This window comes from Hylobates moloch, unplaced genomic scaffold (assembly GCF_009828535.3).
Source record: "Hylobates moloch isolate HMO894 unplaced genomic scaffold, HMol_V3 SCAFFOLD_16, whole genome shotgun sequence".
NCBI lineage: Eukaryota > Metazoa > Chordata > Mammalia > Primates > Hylobatidae > Hylobates > Hylobates moloch.
The window spans coordinates 6,959,162-6,982,922 of NW_026652291.1; the positions used below are offsets into that span (position 1 = coordinate 6,959,162).

A 23,761-nucleotide genomic window follows, 5' to 3' on the forward strand; every position below is an offset into this window, starting at 1 on the left:
GCTCTAGAACTCCAGCAGGAGCACTTTCCCAGATCAGTCACAATCATAGCATTTAGCTGTCATCGGGGGATTCCTAACAACTCATAAACTAACAGTTTCTAAACTTTGTGCCACCCTTTTTCTCATTTGCTTCTCACTCTATGAGACAGACCAGGCAGACCTTATCATCTATGTTTTAGAGGTAAGTTGAAGTGAGCTTTCAACTTATCTCTAAGTTGGTGCAAAAGTATTTGCAGTTTTTGCATTGTTGAATTTTGCCATTTGATATTGGAATACATTCTTAAATAAATGTGGTTATGTTATACATAATTTTAATGGGCATTTCTCACTTTTTTTGCTAATGACTTATTACTTGCTGTTTATTTTATATTTATTTGAGGGACTATGGAAATGATACTGGACGAAAAGCAAATTCGAGTGATTTCCTTATTCGAGTTCAAATTGGGTTCTAAAGCAGCAGAGACAACTTGCAACATCAACAATGCATGTGGCCCAGGAGCTGCTAACAAACATATATTACATTGGTGGTGCCAGAAGTTTTGCAAAGGAGAAGAGAGCCTTGAAGATGAGGAGTGTAGTAACTGGCCATCAGAAGTTGACAACAACCAGTTGAGAGCAATCGTCAACACTGATCCTCTTACAACTACACAAGACATTGCTGAAGAACTCAACGTTGACCATTCTACAGTCATTCAGCATTTGAAGCAAATTGAAAAGGTGAAAAAGCTCCAAAAGTGGATGCTCCATGAACTGAGTGAAAACAACAAAAAAAATAGTTGTTTTGAAATGTTGTCTTCTCTTATTCTATGCAACAACAAACCATTTCTCGACTGGATTGTGATGTGAGAGGAAAAGTGGATTTTATGCGACAACTGGCTATGAGTAGCTCAATGGTTGGTGGGAGAAGAAGCTCCAAAGCACTTCCCAAAGCCCAACTTGCATCAAAAAAAAGGTTGTGGTCACTGTTTGGTGGTCTGCTGCTGGCCTGATCCACTACAGCTTTCTGAATCCTGGTGAAACCATTACATCTGAGAAGTATGCTCAGCAAATTGATGAGATGCACCAAAAACTGCAATGCCTGAAGCTGGTGTTGGTCAACAGAAAGGGCCCAATTCTTCTCCACAACGTGGCCTGACTGCATGTCCCATAACCAATGCTTTGAAGGTTGAAAGAATTGGGCTACGGAAGTTTTGCCTCATCCGCCACATTCATCTGACTCTCGCCAACCCACTACCACTTCTTTAAACATCTTGACAACTTTTTGCTGGGAAAATGCTTCCACAACCAGCAGGATGCAGAAAATGCTTTCCCAGAGTTTGTTAAATCCTGAAGCAAGGATTTTTACACCACAGGAATAAACAAACTTATTTCTCGTTGGCAAAAATGTGTTGATTGTAATGGTGCCTATTTTGATTAATAAAGATGTGTTTGAGCCTAGTTATAATGGTTTAAAATTCCCCGCCTGAAACCGCAATTACTTTTGTACCAACCTATTTTGCCAAAAAGGGGAGAAAGCAAGCCTAAGGTTTTCAACTCTCTAAGTCCATAGGCATTTTAATATGCCTCAGTCAGAGGGTGGAGGGAGATCAGAATTTTATTTTCCTTGATTCTGAAAGTCTCATTCCATTCTCCACTGGCCTTGTGCTCAGCCCTTGGATTTGTCTTTTGTGGACAATGCTCCCTAAAGAAAGGACTCTGCCCCACTACGCTGGACTTCCTATGATGGAGAGGCTGTTTATTGTCACTCAGCATTGTATCTCCTGGGCCTAGCACAGACTTATATGTGAGCAGGTGTGGAATAAATGAATGAATGGATGAATGAATGGATACATGGACGGATGGATGAGTGGCTGAAAGAATGAATGTGCCATTCCACATATGCTGCAGGTTGGCAAGTTCATTGTTTGATTGCGCTTGGCACCAGAATCCTATCTGTCCCTTTCTCAGAGTTTTCTTTCCGTCTCTTGCATCATCCAAACTCTTCCCTGGATACTCCAGGCCTCTTAGGCACTGGGAGAACTTCCATTCTCATGGAAGATGGATACTTTCTTTCCATGTAGCCTCACCTACCACCCTCGTGCCATCCTGGAATGAAACTGCAGGTACCACTATGCCTCCTTGCTGGGCAACTCTACTTTCCATTTCTCTTAGGGTCTCTCTCTGATGTGGGTGTGCATGGACCAGAGGCCAGGAATCCTGAGGCCCCTCTTTCTGACCCCTTGACATAATCTTTCATCTTCCACGAAGAGCCCTCTCCCCACCCGGTGCTCATGCTGTGGATAATGAATCAAGTCAGCCTCCTGACTTTTTTCAGAGACTCCCAGAGCCAGTTGGGACTTCAGACACTCTGTTTTGTTTCTTATTTTCAGGCAGAGAGAACTGGAGCCTGGAGAAGTAATGGGTTTTGCCCAAGGATCTGTGGCCCTTCAGTGACAGGCAGGGACTTGAAACCACAGTGCCAGCCCAAGTACTCTGAGCCTCCCAGGCTATCCTCTTTGTGTGTCATAACATGTGCCATATTTTCTTCAGGGTTTGGCCTAGAAGGATTTTGACATTTTGAGCATGAGGATGAGGGCCTTTGGAATGTCACCATACCTACTCTGAGAGAAAGCCAATTTTCCCTTAGTTCAGTACTTGCAAATAGCAAAGTTAATTAATCCCCTGTAAATAAACATTTGCAAACTTCAGCTCAATATAGCACTGACCAGGAATGCTTCCAAATCTGTGCTGAGATTAAATGATTAAAAGACGAGAGCTGATCATGTGATGGTGAATCTGCAAGTTGGGCTCGTTAATTTACTGGTATGGTAGAAAAAGCATTGGTTTCGTGGTTCATAAAAGGCACAGGCCTGATTCCACTCTGCCATTGACTGACTGAGATGTCTGGCAAATCATGAACACCCTCCAAGCCTCTCTTCTTATATGTAAAATACACAGAGGTCATGCCTATGAGCATTATGCTAGATACTGTGAGTAGGAGTGTGAGGTCTGCCCCCAGGGAAACACTCTATCAATAATAGATTCCTCCACCCTCTCTCCAGCCACCCACCTTCCTGCCATCTAGAGTAGACAGTGCCTTCAAATCTGCTGACCTCTAGGGACTCCTGGACTTTCGGAAGCCTCTTTGGTTAATGAAGGTGTCGAGCAGGTTTGAACCAGACCTTTTCCAGCTCTTCTAATTTTTGATGGACTTACACAGACCACTGATTTGCATCATCCACCTCCCCCTTTAATGAGCTCGTGTGCTCACAGTTAATGAACTAATTACTTCTGGGCAAAATCAGCGTTAGGTTGCAAACCTGGTTTCTGCAGCCTCCACCAGACCAGCATTCTTTTGTCAAGTCAAAAAGAGCTGGCAACGCAGCAACTCCGCCAGATTTCGGCGACAGGTCTTTTCCGACCAGGAGATGTCCAACTCAGCTGGCACAATTTGAATTAAAATATCTCACCAAGTGAGCAGCATCAAACATGACATGTACTTTCTCGAGATCCAGGATGAGGCTGAAGTGCAGGCTGTGACCTGAAGGTCTTATCACCTTCCAGTCAGAAATATAGCTCTTCTTGAAGGCTACAGATTTTTCCCCTGCAAAATGACTCAGTTAATGGCAATAAAATGGAGGTGTGCCAAACGGCCTTCTTTAAATTCAGGTGGTGGTGAGAAGACCATCTCTTGAGTATACAGAGGGGACATTTATGCACAAAGTGCATCTTAATTGGAGGAAAACTCTCTACACTTTGAAACAGTTAAGCCATTAGCCTGGGGAACACCTTTAAGTGGTGTAGTACAATGTTACTTGCTGTGAAGGGCTCCATTTTCACTCCTTTAGGACTCATTTACTGAGACGCCAGAACACAGACTTCAGAGCTGATCCTCCTAGATTTGAATACTGGCCTTGCCCCATTTGCTGTGTTACAGTGGAGAAGTCACTTAATGTCTCTGTGCCTTAGTTTCTTCTTTCCTGACATAGGGAAAGTAACAGAGCCCAATCACATTAGGGTCATTGGGAGGTCTAAATGGAATGGAGATATATTTAATTATTCTACAAATATTTACTTAACACCATGGCAGAGACCATCAGTGTTCTTCCAGTTTCTATGTGTCTTCTTGCATTTCACAGCCTTCTTTATAGTTGGGTTGGGGACATGCGCCTGAGTTCTGACAATTGGGAATGTGAGAAGAAGCGAGCCCTCTGTATCTCTTAGTCCCTATCAACAGGGGCCTGGAGGGTCACTTGTTCTAGATGATATGGTTGCAATAAGGATGAGTCTTAGTCAGCCTGGGTCCCTGAGTCACTGTGTGGAGCTAGGCTGTATTAGCTTCTTCTGCTATGTTAGTTTCATAGGACAGCCTTAATAAAGTGCCACAAACTAGGTGGCTCTAAACAAAAGAAATTTCTTCTCTGACAGTTCCAGAAGCTGGAAGTCTGAAGTCAAGGTGTCAGCAGGGCCATGCTCCGTCTGAGACTTTGGGTAGAATCCTTCCTTGCCTATTCCTAGCTTCTGATGTGTGCCTTCGTCCTTCGTGTTCCTGGACTTGTAGGTGCATTGCTCAAACCTCTGCCTTGGTCATCACATAGCATACTTCTCCTCTTATAAATATACCCACCATATTAGATTAGGGCCCACCCTAATGATCTCATCTTCACCTGATTACATCTGCAAAGACCTTATTTGTAAATAAGGTCATATTCACAGATACGGGGATTAGGACTTTGACATATCTTTTTGTGAGCCACAGTTCAGCCCATAACACCTATAACACCTCCAAATTTGTGTTAGACATGTAACATGAGTGAGAGAGTAACCTTAGTTGGATTAAACCAATGAGATTTGGGGATTCATTTGTAACCAAAGTATAGTCTGGCCTGTCTCCACCAACACACATAGTTGACTGATGCAGCACCGTGCCAGTGACCAGGGATTAAAAATGTAACAAGGTAGAGACAGCTCTTGCTCACTTGCAGCTTACAGTCTAGTTCAGTGCCTGGAAAATAGAAAATGTTCAATGAATGGTAGCTATTACAGTTTTTATTTGAGAATATTAGGATTCTGGTTATCAAGATGGATAAAACATAGTTGGGTAGACAGAAAGGGAAACAGATTTATAATATAGCAAGATAGCCAGTTCACTGAGTGTGTAAAATGATTATTTTTGGCAAAAAGAGTGCCTTCTCAGCTGCCCAAGGCATGGAATACAAGGTGTGAGGGTGTGGAGGGGTGGCAGTTGGAAAGAGCCCATGGCACAGAGGCCACTGCATAACAAGCCACACTCTTGAATGTAGGAACTGGTGAATGTACAATAGCATAAAGGCAGATCTGTCCTTGGTGGGAACAAAAAGTTTTGCCTTTCTTACCTAGATTATTACAGTAGCCACTTAGCTGGTCACCTGCCTTGGGTACTGCCTCCCTCTAATCTTCACGCCATAGTGATGGCTCCTGACCTACCTTTTAACATGGTCACACACCTTTGAAAAAACTTTTCAAATCGACCCATTGCCTATGGGATAAAGGTCCAGCTCTTTCAGTCTCTCCTCATTCTCCAAGGTTCAGTTCCAATATTAACAATATTAATTCCCCATTAGGACTTTCCTGGCCTCTTCACTTGCATTTAGCATTGCTGTGCTCTGTGTGCACTCTGACATGTATGACTTATATGTGTATATGCATGTTTAAGTAAAGTAATTCAGTAAACACTGAGCACCTTCCATGTGCCAAATTCTGAGCAGTCACAACAAATTGGGTTTTAAAAATTATTTTTTCCTTCTTCATGCTTCCATCCATACGAATCCCACTGCAAGAAATGCCCTTTTCCTATCTCTTCCTTGGCTCGGTCTTTCCTGTTCTCCAGCTTTCTCGACATCTGCTCCCAGAAGTCCTTGATCCCTCCAGAATAGGTCAAGATCTCACCATATACTTTCACTCTGAATTAGTTTCCTGTGAGTGCTGTAACCAATTGCCACCAACATTGTGATTTAAAGCAACACAAATTTATCCTTGGTTCTGAAGGTCAGAAGTTTAAAATGGGCCTTGTGGACTAAAATCAAGGGGTCAGGGGGCTGTATTCCTTCCAGAAGCTCTAGAGGAGAATCTGTTCCTTGCCTTTTCCAGCTTTTAGGGGATGCCTGTGATCCTCGGCTTGTGGCTGCATCCCTACAATCTCTGTCTCTGTTTTCATGTCTCTTTCTCTGACTCTGACCCTTTCCTGTATCTTATAAGGGAAATAACCTTTGTGATTATATTGGGCCCACACAGATAATACAAGATAGTCTCTTCATCTCAGGGTCTTTAACTTGATCACATCTGTGAAGTCCATTTTGCTACGGAAAGTACCATATTCACAGGTTCCAGGGATTAGAATGTGGACATCTTTAATACATTTTTATGCTGTGTTATAATTTTGGGGGCTTCTTTCCCACGGACCCATGATATCCTGAAGGTAGAAACAACATCCTATACAGGGTCCCAAAAATGATTTATGTATGAATGAAGTCTCATGCACATCCTGTAGCCTCTTCTGTTGGAAAACTGTCCTGGACTGTCAGTTGGTGAGACAAAGTTAGAGGGCTTAATTAGCAAAAATCCTGCCACAACAGTGAGGAAACAGAAGTTTCCTCCAGTGTTGGTACACTACAAAAGACAGGGCCATGGAGCTCTACAGAAATCCAGGAGAAAAGGAAGGCTCTCATTTGGACATCTGCAGGATTGATGCAATTGTTCACCAAGTCCTTTGCCTTGACTGAACTGATTCTGCACATTTTATTTGCTCTAGGTTTCCAACTGGGACTGTAAACATAGAACACATTGAATGAATGAGTAAGATATATTAACATTCTTCTAACATGCACCTGGTTTAAGTGCTTGAACGCATTGTTAATTAAGTCTTGTTTTCAGAAATTAGTCATGCCAAGCTATGTTTGCCTTATAGGAGGTAGAAAATCAATGTCTAGCTTTTATTTGTAGTGTTCTAGTAGCTGTTATTTTCTTTGTTTTAATCATCCTCCAAATGATGGAGGAAATGTTCTTGTGTTAATACTGGACCATACTTGCAGCCAGAAGGAAATCAGGAACAATGACATTTGAAAGAAGTAGAAGTGGGGAAGAAGAAAGTAGAAGTAGAAGAAGGCAGCTAACGTGTTGATCATCTGATATATGACTGGATCTGTATAGAGTTATTCCCATTGTATCAGTCAGCTATGTCAAAATAATGCTGTATACAAGTTATCCTGATCTTCAGTTGTGTAAAACAGCAATTATTCCCATTTCTCTGCAGGTAGACTTGGATAGCTCTTCTTCGGGTTGCAGCTGTGTAGATCTGGGCCTCCTCCACATTATTTTCATTCTTCTTAGACAAGCATGCGTGTTGGGGCTTATTCTTGTCATGGTGATGACAGACGCGTAAGAGAGACAGTGGAAACAGCAAGACGTGATAACTTGTTGACTTGACTTGGGAAAAGCAAATCACATGACCAAAGGTCTGGGGTCAGAGAAAGTCAAGGGTTAGGGGTGCAGAGAGAGATGATAATTGGAGCCAAACACTTAATCTACCACACTCATGTGGACAGAATTATGTCCATCATATGGATGAGGAAACGGAGGTTGAAAGAGAGTAAAGTCACTTGTCCAACATCAAAATGCTAGAAAATGATAGAATCTGGACTAAATTCTAAATCTATTTAACTTAGTGTTCCTCATCCAGGAGAAACTTTCATCCCCAGGAAATATTGGCCAATATCCAGAGGCATTTTTGTTTGTCACATTGTTGGAGAGGGTTAGGGAGGGGTTGCTGCTGGTGTCTAGTGAGTAGAGACCAGGGATGCTGCTAGACACCCTACAGTGTGCAGGTCAGTCCCCCATGACACAGAATTATCCAAAATGTCAATAATGCTGAGGTGGAGGAGGTGTGTCCTCTTTCTGTTCTGTCTAAACAGCTTCCCAAAGTAGAGAGAAGTGGTGAGCTTGTCCCAAGTGCAGAGAGTGACCCTGGGCACATAATAGTATGATGATTTCATTTTGGGCCTTTTTGTATTTATTTGATAACTTTTTATATTCAGTCACTTATTCATTCAATATGCATTTGGGGCAACTACAGTGCACAAAGCTTTGTCTTGTCTTACTTTTCCATTGAGACTACAATATCTCCAAGTGCTAGTCTCTGACTGTTTTTATGTGCCTCTTAGTACTCACCACATGCCTGCAATTGAATCTCATCCTTGATGGTTTAATTGGCACAGTGGTAGGCACGTGGGAAGCTCTTGCTCTATGTCACCCATCATAATTATAATGGCACTGGAGAAGGCCAGGTTTCCCTAGCTCCATCCTACACTCACGGTGCCCCAGCATAAAGCCATGTAACCAACTTCCTTTATACAGCATTTAATTATCTTTCATATATACAACACTCCTTACTGAATAAAATATTCAGACATCTCATTTGACGGGGGAAGCAAACAGTAATATGTAGCATTTCATTTGTTTTTTCATTAAATCGGGCATGACCATTGTTGGCGCTGGGGAGTTTACGACCGCAGGTCTGACACCCTGACATTACTCATCTATTCATAGTGGGTTTGAGCTCCATGCAAGTGCCTCATTTTCTCTCTATTTACATTAGCCAAATAAATTCATCTTTTATTTTGTTGAGCTGAATGCTTCCATCTGTGGGGCTGTTTATGAGACCCACCAATTCTATTTGGTTATTTATTTTATTACTGATTTTTTTTTTTGTTTTGCTGCCACCACTGCTGCTGCTGCCACCGCTGCCTTCTCATTAAAATGTCTTTTAGCTTTTAGACATGAAGGCAGAAAAGGATTAATTAAAATCTCCCTGGTTCTCAGATATTGCAAAATGAAGAAATGTCAGATGCACATTATCAACCAGGTACAAACAAAAAATATGGAGCTACATCAGGACTCGAATTGCACAAATTCCTTCAGAAACAGAGTTAATAACTCGGATAATTGAATTAAACCAGTCCCACAGACTGCTCACCTGGTCCCCACCTGGGATTCAGAGGTCACTGGGAGGTTGTTTATGAGGCCTGGCCTGCCAGCTGAGTCTAAATTCTAGAACAGTTATGTTCTGAATTTATCATGCGTTTAGCTGGGGAAAACCTTGCTCAAAATGATCATTATCATAGATAGTCTACAGTGTTTTCTTTATATTTGTTTAATCAACATTCTAGTGTGTAAAAGATCTAATTCATTGGGTATGTGCTAAATATGAAACACCTTGACCATAATTAGTTTACAGGCAGAATCTCTTTTTAATCTTTTAATAACACTGAGAAATAAGGCATTAACAAGTTTTTTTAGTTGTTATATAATTACATGCAGAAAAATGCACAGATTTTAAGTATAAAGTGCTGTGTGCTGTGACAAATTGATACACCTGTATAACTCACACCATTATTAAAATTTTGAATATTCTTGTCACCCCAGAAAGCTCCATGATGTTCCCTTCACAGTGAAATTCTGCCAACCGCCTGCAGCCCTGCAACTACTGTTGTGATTTCTTTTGCCACTGATTACCTTTGGCTGGTGGATAATTTCACATAAATGGACTCATACTGTATGTGCTCTTTTATATCTTGATTCTTTCACTCAGTATAATGATCTGGGGACTCATGATCTTGTTGTGTACCAGTAGTTAATAGTTTTGTTGCTGAGTCATAATCCATTGTATGAATATAGTATAATTTATCTGTTCTGTGGATGGACATTTTCAAAACTGGCTCTTTATAGTTTGTGGCTGCTATGAATAAAACAGACAAGTCATTTTGGAAGTTTCTGTTGGGTAAATACCTAGAAGTGGAGTGGCTCAGTTATTGGGTGGTGTCATGGACTGAATGCTTTTGTCTTCCCAAAACTCACACACAGGCATACCTCAGAGATATTGCAGGTTCGGTTCCGGACCACATAAAGTGACTGTCAAAGTGAGTTGCACAAATGCTTTGGCTTCCCAGTGTATATAAAAGTTATGTTTACACTATGCTATAGTCTTTTAAGTGTACGACAGCATTATGTCTACAAACACTACATATATACCTTAATTTAAAAAAAAACTATTTCTAAAAAAATGCTAACAATTTTCTGAGACTTCAGTGAATTATAGTATATTTATTTAGTGATGGAGGGTCTTGCCTTGCTGTTGATGGCTGCTGACTAATCAGGGTGGTGGTTACTGAAGTTTGGGGTGGCAGTAGCAATTTCTTAAGGCAACAATGAAGTTTCCCACACTGATGGACTCTTCTTTTCACAAAAGATTTCTCTGTAGTGTGCAATTTGCTTTGATAGTATTTTACCCACGGTAGAACTTATTTCACAATTGGAGTCGATTCCCTCAAACCCTGTCACTGCATTATTGATTAAGTTTTGTATAATATTCCAAATTCTTTGCTGTCATATCAACAACATTGACAACATCTTCACCATGAGTAGATTCCATCTCAAGAAACCACTTGCTTTGCTCACCCTTAAGAAGCATCTCCTCATCTGTTCAAGTTTTATCATGAGAATGCAGTAATTCAGTCACTTCTAACTAAAGTTCTCTTGCCCTTTCCACCATATCTACAGTTACTTCCCTCACTGAAGTCTTGAACCCCTCAAAGTCAGCCATGAAGTTTGAAATCAACTTTTTCCAAATGCCTGTTTATTTTGATATTTTGACCTCTTCCCATGAATTGTGAATGTTCCTAATGGTATTTAGAATGGTGAATGCATTCCAGAAGGTTTTCAATTTACTTTGCTCTGATTCCATCAGGGAATCACTATCTATGGCAGCTATAGCCATATAAAACGTATTTCTTGAATAATAAGACTTGTAAGTCAAAATTATTCCTTGATTCATGGGCTGCAGAATGGATGTTGCGTTAGCAGGCATGAAAACAACATTCAGGCTGAGGGGCGATGGCTCATTCACCCCCTCGTACATCTCCATCAGAGCGCTTTGTGATCAGGTGCCTTGTCAATGGCAGTAATAGTTTTTTGTTTTTTGTTTTTTTCTAAGCAGTAGGTCTCAATTGTGGGCTTAAAATAGACAGTCTAACATGCTGTAAACATATGTGCTGTCATCCAGGCTTTGTTGTTCTGTTTGATTATTGATTCCAATGTCATCAGGCCCTGAAAAGATTCTTCTTGGTGCACTGGAATCACAATAAGACACTTGTTCATAAGAAAGAGTAGTAGTTTTTTATTAATTCATTAATACGAAAGTATTTATTGAATATCTGCAATGTACCACATGTATCTCCAGGTTCCAGGAAGTGAAAGACATTCAATAAGACATAGTGGTAATTATCAAGGATTCGATTTAGCATAATTCTTAAGGGCCCTAGAGTTTTCAGAATGAGAAATGAGCATTGGCTTTAACTTAAAGTCACCAGCTACAGTAGACCCTAACAAGAATCAGCCTGTTCTTTGAAATTTTGAAACCAGGCATGGTCTTCTCCTCTCTAAAAATGAAAGTCTTAGATGGCATCTTCTTCCAATGTAAGACTGCTTCATCTACAGTGAAAATCTGTTGTTTAGTGTAACCACCTTCATTGATGATTTTAGCTAGATCTTCTGAGTAACTTGCTGCAGCTTCTACATCAGCACTTGCTCCTTTACCTTGCATTTTTATGTTTTGGAGATGGCTTATTTCCTTAAACCTCATGTACGAACCTATGCTAGTTTCCAGCTTTTCTTCTAGAGTATTCTCATGTCTCTCAGCCTTCACAGAATTGAAGAAAGTTAGGGCTTTGCTCTGGATTGGGCTTTGGCTTAAGGAAATGTTATGGCTCGTTTGATTTTTCTGTCCAGACCACTAATAAGCTAATTCGCTTTCTTATCATTCATTCATCTGTTCACTGGAATAGCACTTTTAATTTCTTTCAAGAACTATTCATTTGCATTCATAATTTGGCTAACTGGTGCAAGAGACCTAACTTTCAGCCTACCTTAACTTTTGACATGCTTTCCTCACTAAGCTTAATCATTTCTAACTTTTGACTTTAAGTAAGAGGTAAATGACTCTGCTTTTCACTTAAACACTTAGAAGCTATCGTGGGGTTATTAATTGGCCTGATTTCAATATTTTTGTATCTCAGGGAGTAAGAAGTTGCAAGGACAGAGAGAGAGAGGGATGGGAGAACTGTGAGCCAGTGGGGCACTTAGAACACACAAACTATGTATTGATTAACTTCATTGTCTTATATGGACATGGTTTATGGCACCACTAAAACAATTACAATCATAACATCAAAGATCATTAATCACAGATCACTGTAACAGATATAATAATAATAATAAGGCTTGAAATATTGTGAGAATTACCCAAATGTGACACAGAGACACAAAGTGAGCACATGCTGTTGGAAAAATGGCCCAAATAGATTTGCTCAATGCAGGGTTGCCACAAACCTTGGCAAAAAATGGCACTTAGAGGTGGGGATTTTAGGAGGTAATAAGGGCATAAGGGTGAAACCCTCATGAATGGATTAGTGCCTTTACAAGAAGAGACAGGAAGAAAGATGATCTCTTTCTCTTCAGTACGTGAGGATATAGTAAAAGGTGGTTATTGAAAACCAGGAAGTAGGTGGTCATCAGAGTAGGTTGGCACCTTGATCTTGGACTTTCCAACCTTCAGAACTGTGAGAAATAAACGTTGATTGTTTAAGCCACCCTGTCTATGATAATTTATTAAAGCAGCCCAAGCTAACCATGAACTGACCATGACAGGTGGTAAATGATTAATTTATTTATTGTCAAAGGCTTTCCAAAGTCATGCACCATTTTACCCTTTTACCAGCAATGTATGAGCATTCAGTTTGCTCTACATCTTCACCAATGTTTGTTGTTGTCAATCTTTTTTAACTTTACTATTCTCATGGGCATGTAGTGGTGCCTCATTATGGTTTTATTTGTATTTCTATGATGGTTAATTATATTGAATAATTTTTCATGTGCCTGTTGGCTCTTTGTACATTTTCTTTTGTAAAATGTATGTTCTAGTCTTTGCCCATTTTTGTTATTGAATTTTAGGATTTCTTTTTCTATTACAGATGTAGATAGAGATATTGCAGATATATTATGTACTGTCAGGAATGTTGTCCCAGTTCATGGCTTGGCTTCTCGTCTCCTTAATGTCTTTTAATGAACAGAAGTTTTTAAATATGTTGATTACATTAATTTTGAAATTCATATATTTTTAATAATCATCCATTGCTTAAGCTTTTAAAATTTATAGGTAATAAATTTGTATATAATGTCATTTAAAAATTATTATCTGATTCTATGATTTTATATAATCTCTTATTCCTGATTTTGCTTATTTTTGTCTTCTGTTTTCTTCATTTCAGATTTCCTGATAAGTCTTTTAACCATTTTATTGATGCTTTCAAATAATATGCTTGGGAATCTATTAATTATACCTTTTTTTGTTCCCTATGTAAGACATCTCTGCCTCTAAATTGATTAATTTTTTATTCTAATTTGTTTAATTTTATTGTATTTTTAGCATTTTAAGTTGAAATCTCAATTTCTTTTTTCCAGTTTTCAATTTCTAATGCAGTTATGACTAGAAATTTTTCTTTATATTTCTTTGGTCATATCTCTAAGGATTTGTTTTATAGTTTTTTCATTTTATTTATTTCTAAAATGTATTTTATTCTGTTTTAATATCTTCTGTAACTCAAGACATATGCAGAGGGATAAATTTTCATTTCAATGTGAAAACTTTTAGTTTGTTTTTCCTATTGTTCTTATTTATACAAATACTATAGTCAGATATTTTTCTTCTTATTTTCTGCTTTTGTGAATATATTGATATTTTATTTGACACATTACCTGTATTCAATTCTGTTGTCTCTGTCAGAGGAATTTGAAAAGGTTTGTATTTTCTGTTTGGCACTGCATGTTAGTGGTATATTCAATGTTTTTGTATTTCTACTTATTTTTTGTTTACTTGATGTGACATTTGATCTGGGAGGAATGTGTTAAAATCTTCTATTATGATTGTGAATTTATTAGTTTTTTTCTTGTCTCTCCAACAGGTTTTGTTTTATGTAGTTTGGAGTTTTATTACTGGATGTGTGAATATTCTTCTGATGGAGTGTAATATTTAATAATATTGAAATCCCTTTTTGTCCTATTTAATATTTTTGAGTTGGATTATATGTTTTCTGATATATATTTTTCTTCACCTCTTTTATTTAAGCATTTGCTGATTTCTCTTTTTCCATCTGTCTGTTTTCAGGCTTTCCCTGTCATTTTGTTTTAGGGGCATGCCTTATAAACATAACATAAATAAGTTTTTCTTAAATTTTCTTTTGTTTAAAACCCAATAAGAAAATCTCTATCTTTTCACAGGGGGATTTGACCCATTCACATTTATTGCAATTATTGGTATTGTTATACTTATCAATTCTCTTTCTTTTTTTTTTTTTAAAACAGCAACATTTATTGGATTGAATTTTATCTTCAGCATGAAGCAGAAGTTTTAAGTTGAATATTGTCTGCTTTTTTTATTTTATTATTATTATACTTTAAGTTTAGGGTACATGTGCACAATGTGCGGGTTTGTTACATATGTATACATGTGCCATGTTGGTGTGCTGCACCCATTAATCATCATTTAGCATTAGGTATATCTCCTAATGCTATCCCTCCCCCCTCCCCCCACCCCATAACAGTCCCTGGAGTGTGATGTTCCCCTTCCTGTGTCCATGGGTTCTCATTGTTCAATTCCCACCTATGAGTGAGAACATACGGTGTTTGGTTTTTTGTCCTTGTGATAGTTTACTGAGAATGATGATTTCCAGTTTCATCCATGTCCCTACAAAGGACATGAACTCATCATTTTTTATGGCTGCATAGTATTCCATGGTATATATGTGCCACATTTTCTTAATCCAGTCTATTGTTGTTGGACATTTGGGTTGGTTCCAATTCTTTGCTATTGTGAATAGTGCCACAATAAACATACGTGTGCATGTGTCTTTATAGCAGCATGATTTATAGTCCTTTGGGTATATACCCAGTAATGGGATGGATGGGTCAAATGGTATTTCTAGTTCTAGATCCCTGAGGAATCGCCACACTGACTTCCACAATGGTTGAACTAGTTTACAGTCCCATCAACAGTGTAAAAGTGTTCCTATTTCTCCACATCCTCTCCAGCACCTGTTGTTTCCTGACTTTTTAATGATCGCCATTCTAACTGGTGTGAGATGGTCTCTCATTGTGGTTTTGATTTGCATTTCTCTGATGGCCAGTGATGATGAGCATTTTTTCATGTGTTTTTTGGCTGCATAAATGTCTTCTTTTGAGAAGTGTCTGTTCATGTCCTTCACCCACTTTTTGATGGCGTTGTTTGTTTTTTTCTTGTAAATTTGTTTGAGTTCATTGTAGATTCTGGATAATAACCCTTTGTCAGATGAGTAGGTTGCGAAAATTTTCTCCCATGTTGTAGGTTGCCTGTTCACTCTGATGGTAGTTTCTTTTGCTGTGCAGAAGCTCTTTAGTTTAATGAGATCCCATTTGTCAATTTTGGCTTTTGTTGCCATTGCTTTTGGTGTTTTAGACATGAAGTCCTTGCCCATGCCTATGTCCTGAATGGTATTGCCTAGGTTTTCTTCTAGGGTTTTTATGGTTTTAGGTCTAACGTGTAAGTCTTTAATCCATCTTGAATTAATTTTTGTATAAGGTGTAAGGAAGGGACCCAGTTTCATCTTTCTACATATGGCTAGCCAGTTTTCCCAGCACCATTTATTAAATAGGGAATCCTTTCTCCATTTCTTGTTTTTGTCAGGTTTGTCAAAGATCAGATAGTTGTAGATATGCGGCGTTATTTCTGAGGGCTCTGTTCTGTTCCATTGATCTATATCTCTGTTTTGGTACCAGTACCATGCTGTTTTGGTTACTGTAGCCTTGTAATATAGTTTGAAGTCAGGTAGCATGATGCCTCCAGCTTTGTTCTTTTGGCTTAGGATTGACTTGGCGTATACTTACCAATTCTCTTAATTTCCATTTATTGTTTTATTTTTTTAAATATGGTTGTTATATTGGTTTAGTATTCTTCACTTATTTGCTTTCCTCTAGGGTATTCAAAGATATGTATCTGATTTTAAGCAATTTTTGATGCATAACATAAAGAAATTAAGGACAATTTGGTAGACTAAATCAGATCATGGCATGTGAGGGACAGAATTGTAAGGACAGAAAGCATGGTGGGCATTGGAATCACAATAAGACACTTGTTAGCAAGAAAGACTAGTAGGTTTTCATTAATTCATTCGTATGAAAGTATTGAATATCTGCAATGTACCACATGCATCTCCAGTTTCCAGGAAGTGAAAGACATTCAATCAGACATAGTGGTAATTACGAAGGAAATTCCTGCCATAAGAGAGACAGAAATAAATGCGATAGGTTATGCTGAGTGAATCTTAGACTTAGGTAAGGGCAATAAGAACTCATTACCCAGGTATAGAGGAGCGTGGAGTGGTGTGAGCCATGTAGGGCACAGAGAGGTGGTGGTGAGGGTAGAAGTGCTTGGTCTGAACACTGAGTAGGTGTGCATTAAGGGAACTGACCAGTTCAGTGTGGCTGGATCATGTTGAAGGTGAAAACTTACATGTATTGAGGCTGAAGAAGTAATAGGTGGGCGACAATGGACCTGAAATGTATCCTACAGCAGTAAGAAAATGGTGTGGCTGAACCATGGGGTCAGATGTAGGGATGGGGTAAATGCTGAACCAAGAAGAATCTTTTCAGGGTCTGATGGCACTGGAATCAACGTTTGGCCTTTTATTTGGGGGAAGAAAATACAAACTTAGAACTTCTGCGTGAAATTTAGGCTACTTATCATTAAGGAAGGTGACCAAAAGGAACTCATATTTTCCAGAACCTGCTATATTACAGGCATTATCCATGCAATATCTCACTGAATTCCCACAACAGTACTGCCTTCTGAGTGGTCCTATCACCACTTCCTACAGATTAAGAAGCTGAGATTTAGAGAAATAAAACTCCATGGCAAAGGACTAGGAAGTAATTATCATAGTTCAAACTCAGACCTATCTGGCCAATAAAATATGTGTTTTTTAGAAAGGAAGAGTTTCTAAGCGCTTTGAAAAAACATGCTGCTCACTGCCCACCATATCTAAGTAACCTAGACAGTAACAGCCCTGTAGTTTTTTCAACAGTCAGTGGTTCCAGAGCAGGCCCCTTGGAGGAAGGGTAAGGCGCAGGGTGAGTTCTGGGAGAAGCTTGGCTCTCCATATGACCACAAAACCACAAGGATAAGGCATGTGCCAGACCACGTGTGCAGTCCCATTTACAGCCACCTGCAAATAATGGGACCGGGCAGTCTGCCGGCCACAGGATAATACGCCTTAACCGCAGGACCCTCTCTCTGGGAGCTCCCAGATCCGGCACTGAGTGGCCGGAATCAGAGGTGCTCATTTTTCATTCTCCCAATTCTAGGTGGCTCATTTAAATACCTTTACAAGCCGGATAGCTCCTGGACACTTGAGGGTGTTTCTCTGCCTCACTTCCTTACTCTGAGCTCTCCTTGATGCAAGAATTGCATCTCATTCATTACCCAAAGACTGCACAGATCTTAGCAGGCATCCAATAAGCAAGTTCGAATAAATGAGTGAAAACTAAAGTCGTGTGCCTGTGTGAGGGGCATGACTCCAATTTCCTTCCTTCTGCCTCCCCTCTCACACATGGAAGCTACAGGCCCTTGAAATGCAGTGTGTGGAGCCCTGTGGGGTTTGACTCCTTCCACGTTAACTTCCACTGCAATGCGGAGAAGCAGCTTGAAGTCAGATATGCAAGAAATGGGAGCGAATGGCAATTCCTTAGTAGTTTGTGCTTCAAACTATCGTTTGGCCTGGATGAGACGGGGAGGAGATGTGGTGATTGTTGTCCATTAAATGATGTGTTTTTCAATGACAGAATTTTGCCTATGAAGGCGAGGATTTTCTTCTTCTTTTTTTTTTTGAGAGGGAGTCTCTCTCCGTTACCAGGCTAGAGTGCAGTGGCACAATCTCAGCTCACTGCAATCTCAGTCTCCCGGGTTTAAGCGATTCTCCTGCCACAGCCTCCCAAGTAGCTGGGACTACAGGTGCGTGCCACCATGCCCAGCTAATTTTTGTATTTTTGGTAGAGACGGGGTTTCACCATATTGGTCAGGCTGGTCTTGAACTCCTGACCTAGTGATCCGCCCACCTTGGCCTCCCAAAGTGCTGGGATTACAGGGGTGAGCCACTGTGCCCGGCCGAAGATGAGGATTTTCAAGACCTGTTCTGGGAAAGACTTGCTGCTGCAACCGGCCATAAGTTTTAATGCTTTATGATTAGGTGTGAGAATGTTAAGTAATGCTATCAGAACCATAATGGAATTTAATGTGCTTTAATATCCTCAACCATGTAAATCTGCTGTAGTTCTAATTACTAAAGGGATACCCTTACCAGAGGATCTCAAAGTGCCTTATAATTACTGGAATATTATTTTGTTCTCTATTATGGGAACCATCAAAAACATCTTTTAAAGAAAAATCACAGCTAGAAGAAGATTATGAATTAATAACAATAATATTAATAAAAGTAATAATAACTAAAAAGTTCAGTCGTAGGTCCATATGAACAATAATCATCACTTTTTAATCCATGACTTCACTTGATCACATGACAGCCCTGTGAGTTATGGAGTATAGTTCCCATTTTACAAATGAAATTAAGACGCTTAAGAAATTCTAGGTAAAATAAGCCCGAATCTTGGAAAATGCCCACCTCTGACACAGCCTCCATAGGCAGACAGAAGGATCATGTTACCCACAAAAGAACATTCTCAAAGTGTTAGAGATACATATTCAGCATCAATCCTCTCAAAAACACCTGTCATTGAGCGCTAGTGTTGTCCGTGTTACTGTGTGCTGGGTTCTGCCTTGATTTGCGAGCCCGGCTTAGAGATCTTTAAATTTATATACTCATTTTCCACAGGTGTCACCTCCACTTTGTGGTGCTCAGGGTTCATTTCCCCAGGTGGTTCCAAGCTTCCCTGTGGATATTTACAGGTGTCCATGAAGCAATCTTTGTCTCTGTTCACTGGCTTCTGTGGCCCCATAGGGCCACGAGCCCCTTGAGGCCACATGACCTGCTGCTGGCTCTTATAGCCTTGCCCATTGTACGATCTTACCAGATCAAGCACAGCTACCTCCAAGCCATTAATGATAGAAGCCAGGTTGTAATTCTGCAGGCTGGATGCTGTTGAATCTGGGTTTTGGTGTCCACAGCCCCTGAGGTCATCCAAGGTATTGCTCCAAGCAGAGCGTGCCATATGGCTGGCTTTGCTGCTTTAAACACCTTGGCCTGGAGTAGTCCACTGCTACTAACTCCAGCTGCACTCTCCTGTAAGCCATCCAGGCCATGAAGGTTCCTGTACTCCTTCTCTTTCTCCCTTCAAGTAGCATTCTGGGGTGTCCTATCATAGAAAAATGGCCTGTAAAATCCCATTACTGGGTATTTACCCAAAGGATTATAAACCATTCTACTGTAAAGACACATGCACACATATGTTTATTGCAGCACTATTTACAATAGCAAAAACTTTGAACCAACCCAAATGTCTGTCAGCAATAGACTGTATAAAGAAAATGTGGCACATATACACCATGGAATACTATGCAGCCATAAAAAAGAATGAGATCATGTCCTCTGCAGGGACAGACATGGATGATGCTGGAAGCCATCATTCTCAGCAAACTAACAGGGGAACATAAAATCAAATACTGCCCTGTGGGGGTCATACTATAGATGGTGGTAGCTGTGATTTATTAAGCCTCTACTCCATATCTGACATAGCACTATACTCCTTGCATACATCATTTCTGATCACAACATCCTGGTTAATGGAATGTCATCACCTTGCAGGCCCATTTTTTTTTTTTTTTAGCTCTTCTAGTTCACACAAAAACGTAGTGATTTCACCCCGAGGTACATCCATGGTGCCAGGAGGATATGTTGAGATGGGCTGTGCTTTCAAGGGCACACCATGCCCTGAGCTCCATGTTCACTTGCTGTCTTCAGAAGATTTACTTCATGGCCCTTGAGTCCCAAACAGGACTCCAATGCACCTGGGATAGATTGTCTGCAAAAATGGTCCCACTTGATGAAAAGAGTTATTATGGAGACGGGTGTTAGTGAAAGTCATATAACATTTGAGTGTATTTAATACCACTGGCCCGTACACATAAAAATGGTTAAGATGATACATTTCATGTTATGTGTATTTTAACACAATTTTTAAAAATTGGGAAAATAATGGTCATGTCCTTGCATCTGTGTCCCTCTACAACGTGACCTTGCAGCTCCGGGCCTTACATGAACTTTGCATGTATTGTCTTGTTCAATGCTCACAGCTGCTGCACATCAAGTACTAGGATTATCCCCATTTTACAGACTAGGAACACAGGCACAGTTTAATTGCCACTCAAGTTATATGTGGGAAATGATCAAGCTGGGATTTGAAGCCAGCCAGCTGGGCTCCAGAGCCAGTGCCTGTAACCACCAAGCCACACTGTCTCATAGCATGCAAGAGGACGCAGGAGGGAAGGAGTATGTGGATAAGCAGGCGAGGCACTGAGGAGGGAGAGAGTGAGCACATGAGTGCAGGAGTGAACCGGTGGATGGCGGTGAACAGCTGATCTGGTGAAGGAACCCTGAAAGCATGGATGCATGCATAAATAAGAGTATGTAAATGCATGCTGAGTCCAGGCACTGATGCCTGAATGACTGAATGGGTCCCCGCAGGGAGACTTTCCTTTTGGGCTGTGCACAATTGGACAGCCTGAGTGACCTCTGGCCACCAGGCCCAGCCATATTTTGCTGCTGTGGCTGCTCATGCAGCAGGTTGTTCACCAGCTCATGGAGCTGCAAATCTGATTTCCCAAAATAGCCTCAGATAACACAGTGTACAACGACACTGGGGCGTTGGAGCCCACTCCAGGAAAGGCAAGGTGTACTTCAGAGGCTCATTATAATCAGCAGGCGGATCTTGGCACAGGCTGTTGTCTCCTCTTACAGCTCCTGACTTTCAACAGGCCCTTGGCTTCCTCCTTCCCCAAGTCTCTGCCTCAGCAGGAGGCTTAGCTCAAGGAGACTGCATGCAATTCTGCACGGCATGCTGATATCTGCCGTCCCCAGCAACTCCTACCATGGCCAGCTGATTTCTAGGTTATGTTGGGGATCTCCATCACCTTTAACACAGAATCCAAGTGCTTTAGCTGACTTTTCAAAGGGCTTTCTTCCCTGGCCCCACCTCACTTCTTCAGCACCCTCTCACCCTGGCTCCCATCTCCTCCAGCTCTGACCTGGATCATCAGTCAGGCTTCTGAAGCCCATCTCTTCAAATCCCCTATCTAACCTCATTTGAAACCCTACTCACCTTTCCAGCTCTAGCTCCTAACATGTGCTTTGTACTTTCTGCCTCCTACCTAGTGATTACCATGCCCCACCTTCCAGCCTAGGCTTAGAGCTTCTTAAAGGCTTATTATATTTGTGTTCTAGCTCACTGATTGCTGCTGAATATGTACCTTACAAGCCACAATTACCAACCATTTTATTATAACTATCATCTGTCTTTCCAGTGGAAACCCCGTTTCTGAAGTGATAGGCATGGTCTCTGAGCTTCTGCCTCAGCTCAACCCTGTCTCACAGCTTTCCCCTGCTGTTCGCTATGTGGTCACAGAGCAGTGGCTTCATCTGGGTTTAATTTCCAGGCCAGCCACTGCATGTTGTGTAAACTTGGTGAATTTCTGAACCCTTGGCACCTTGGTTTTCTCTTCTGTAAAGTGGGAATAATGATAATTGCCATATAGTGCTGTTGCAAAAACGTATTATAAAATAAGTAAAGAACCTGCTCAATGCTTGGCCTGTACTGATGTTAGAATTATTGTTATTGTCACGAAAGAGTCAAACCAGTTTAAACATTTAAATAAGTTGACTCATTACTAAATGCCAGGCCCTGTGCTGGCTTTGTATTCATTATCTTATGCACCAGGGAGACACTGCTGTTTCCGCTCTCCTAATTTTGTCGATGTGGAAACTGAGTCTTAGGGCTTTAAGGAACTTGTCCAGGGTCATTCAGCTTCAGTGGGCACTAGACCATCACTTCGTAGATGAAATTGAGCTTTACATAAGAGGTTTTGCCAAATGTCATTCCCACTTTGTGGACCAGTTTCTTGTGGATGTGAAGATATTTGTCAGAAACTGTGAGGTGCTCTCTTGTACACCGCAGGGTTGCCTTTCATTCCTAGAATTCCAGCTCACTCCCTGGCTTGCTTATATGGGTTTGACATTCCTAGTAAAAGCATGCATTTCAGGCCAACACTAGCTTCGGTAATGCCTTGTAATGCTGGGAGGTACTTCCTTGCCCCTTGATGGCTCTTTTTTTTTTTTTTTTTTTTTTTCAGAATTGTTCATGATTTGTTGAAAGGTGACGTTCTTTTCTGATACTTTAATTTGAAGGTCCTTAGAACATCAAACTTTCACAGGAAGGAACCGGAGAAGTGACATTCACACATTCATTGGTTCATTTGTTCAGGCCACAAAAATGCATTAAGACCTTAGACACTGCAAGGACGCAAAAATAACTGGAAAAAGGACCTTCCTTCAGTGAGTTCAGAGGCTGGTAAGAGGGAGCAAAATACAACATAACAGATTTAACTAAATACCATCCTGCACATCTTCCCAAACATTTCAAAATGAGTTTCTATTCTTGGATTATGTAATAGTGTTCTAATCTTAAAATACCTTGCAGGAAAAAATGTGTGTTGTCCATTCATTCATTCATTTTTTTATTTACTTACCGGCATCTACTTTGGACCAGGCTTTGTGCTGGGTGCTTGAAGGAGAAGACCCCCATGAACCTGCCCTCAGGGTGCTATGGCCTACAAGGGGGTGGTGGTAAGGGGACCAGTTAAGCAGATGGAGCAGTGCTGTGTGACAAGGGCTTTGCCAGTGGGAAGAGCAGGGAGGCGAGGGCATACACATGATGCCCAAGGCTGGAGAGTCCACAAGGCTTCCTGCAGGAAGAAAATCTCAAGAGAAGTGAGTACAGAAAGACACTGTGACTGAGGGAGAAGATGGAAAGGGTGCGAGAGGAGCCAGGGCATGGCTTCCTGAACGAGCAGTTGAGAGCAGCTCAGGAGCTCCACAGGAGAAAGCTGCAGTCAAGCCCATCTCTGTTCCCTGTGAAGATGTGATGTGGTCACTGCACTTAAGCTTACAGCCCCTTCTTGAAAGCCACACATAAGGACATTTCTAAAAGAAAACATTTTGCACAGAGAATATTTGTAGTCAATAATCTCTAATAACTAGGATGTTCTTAGCTAGCACTTTCCCGAATGTATGCAGTGACTTCTTGCCCTACCGCCAGGAGTGTTGCTGGTGATGGTGGAAGACCTGCCATCATGGCTGCAGTAGCCTCTCTGGGATGTTCTGGAAACAGCACCTTCTTTATTGGATAAAGTTTTTTGATGGCATCTTAGACTGTGTGGTGAAACTGGGGCTCCCAGCCCACCCTAGAGAAGGTGAGGTGTACTTCAAAGGCTCATTATAATCAGCAGACGGATCTTGGCACAGGCTATTGTCTCCTCTTACAGCTCCTGACTTTCAACAGGCACTTGGCTTCCTCTTTCCCCGAGTCCTCACCTTTAGATAGCAAAGCAATCTCTCCATCTATCCCAAAGTCCTTTACATAGTAAGTAATTCACTAC

General features: G+C 40.7%; 1 pseudogene; it reads left to right on the top strand.

Moving 5' to 3' along the window:
- The first annotated feature begins 384 nt into the window (after positions 1–384).
- On the top strand, positions 385–1,417 carry LOC131381480 (histone-lysine N-methyltransferase SETMAR-like; annotated as a pseudogene).
- The last annotated feature ends 22,344 nt before the right edge of the window (positions 1,418–23,761 follow it).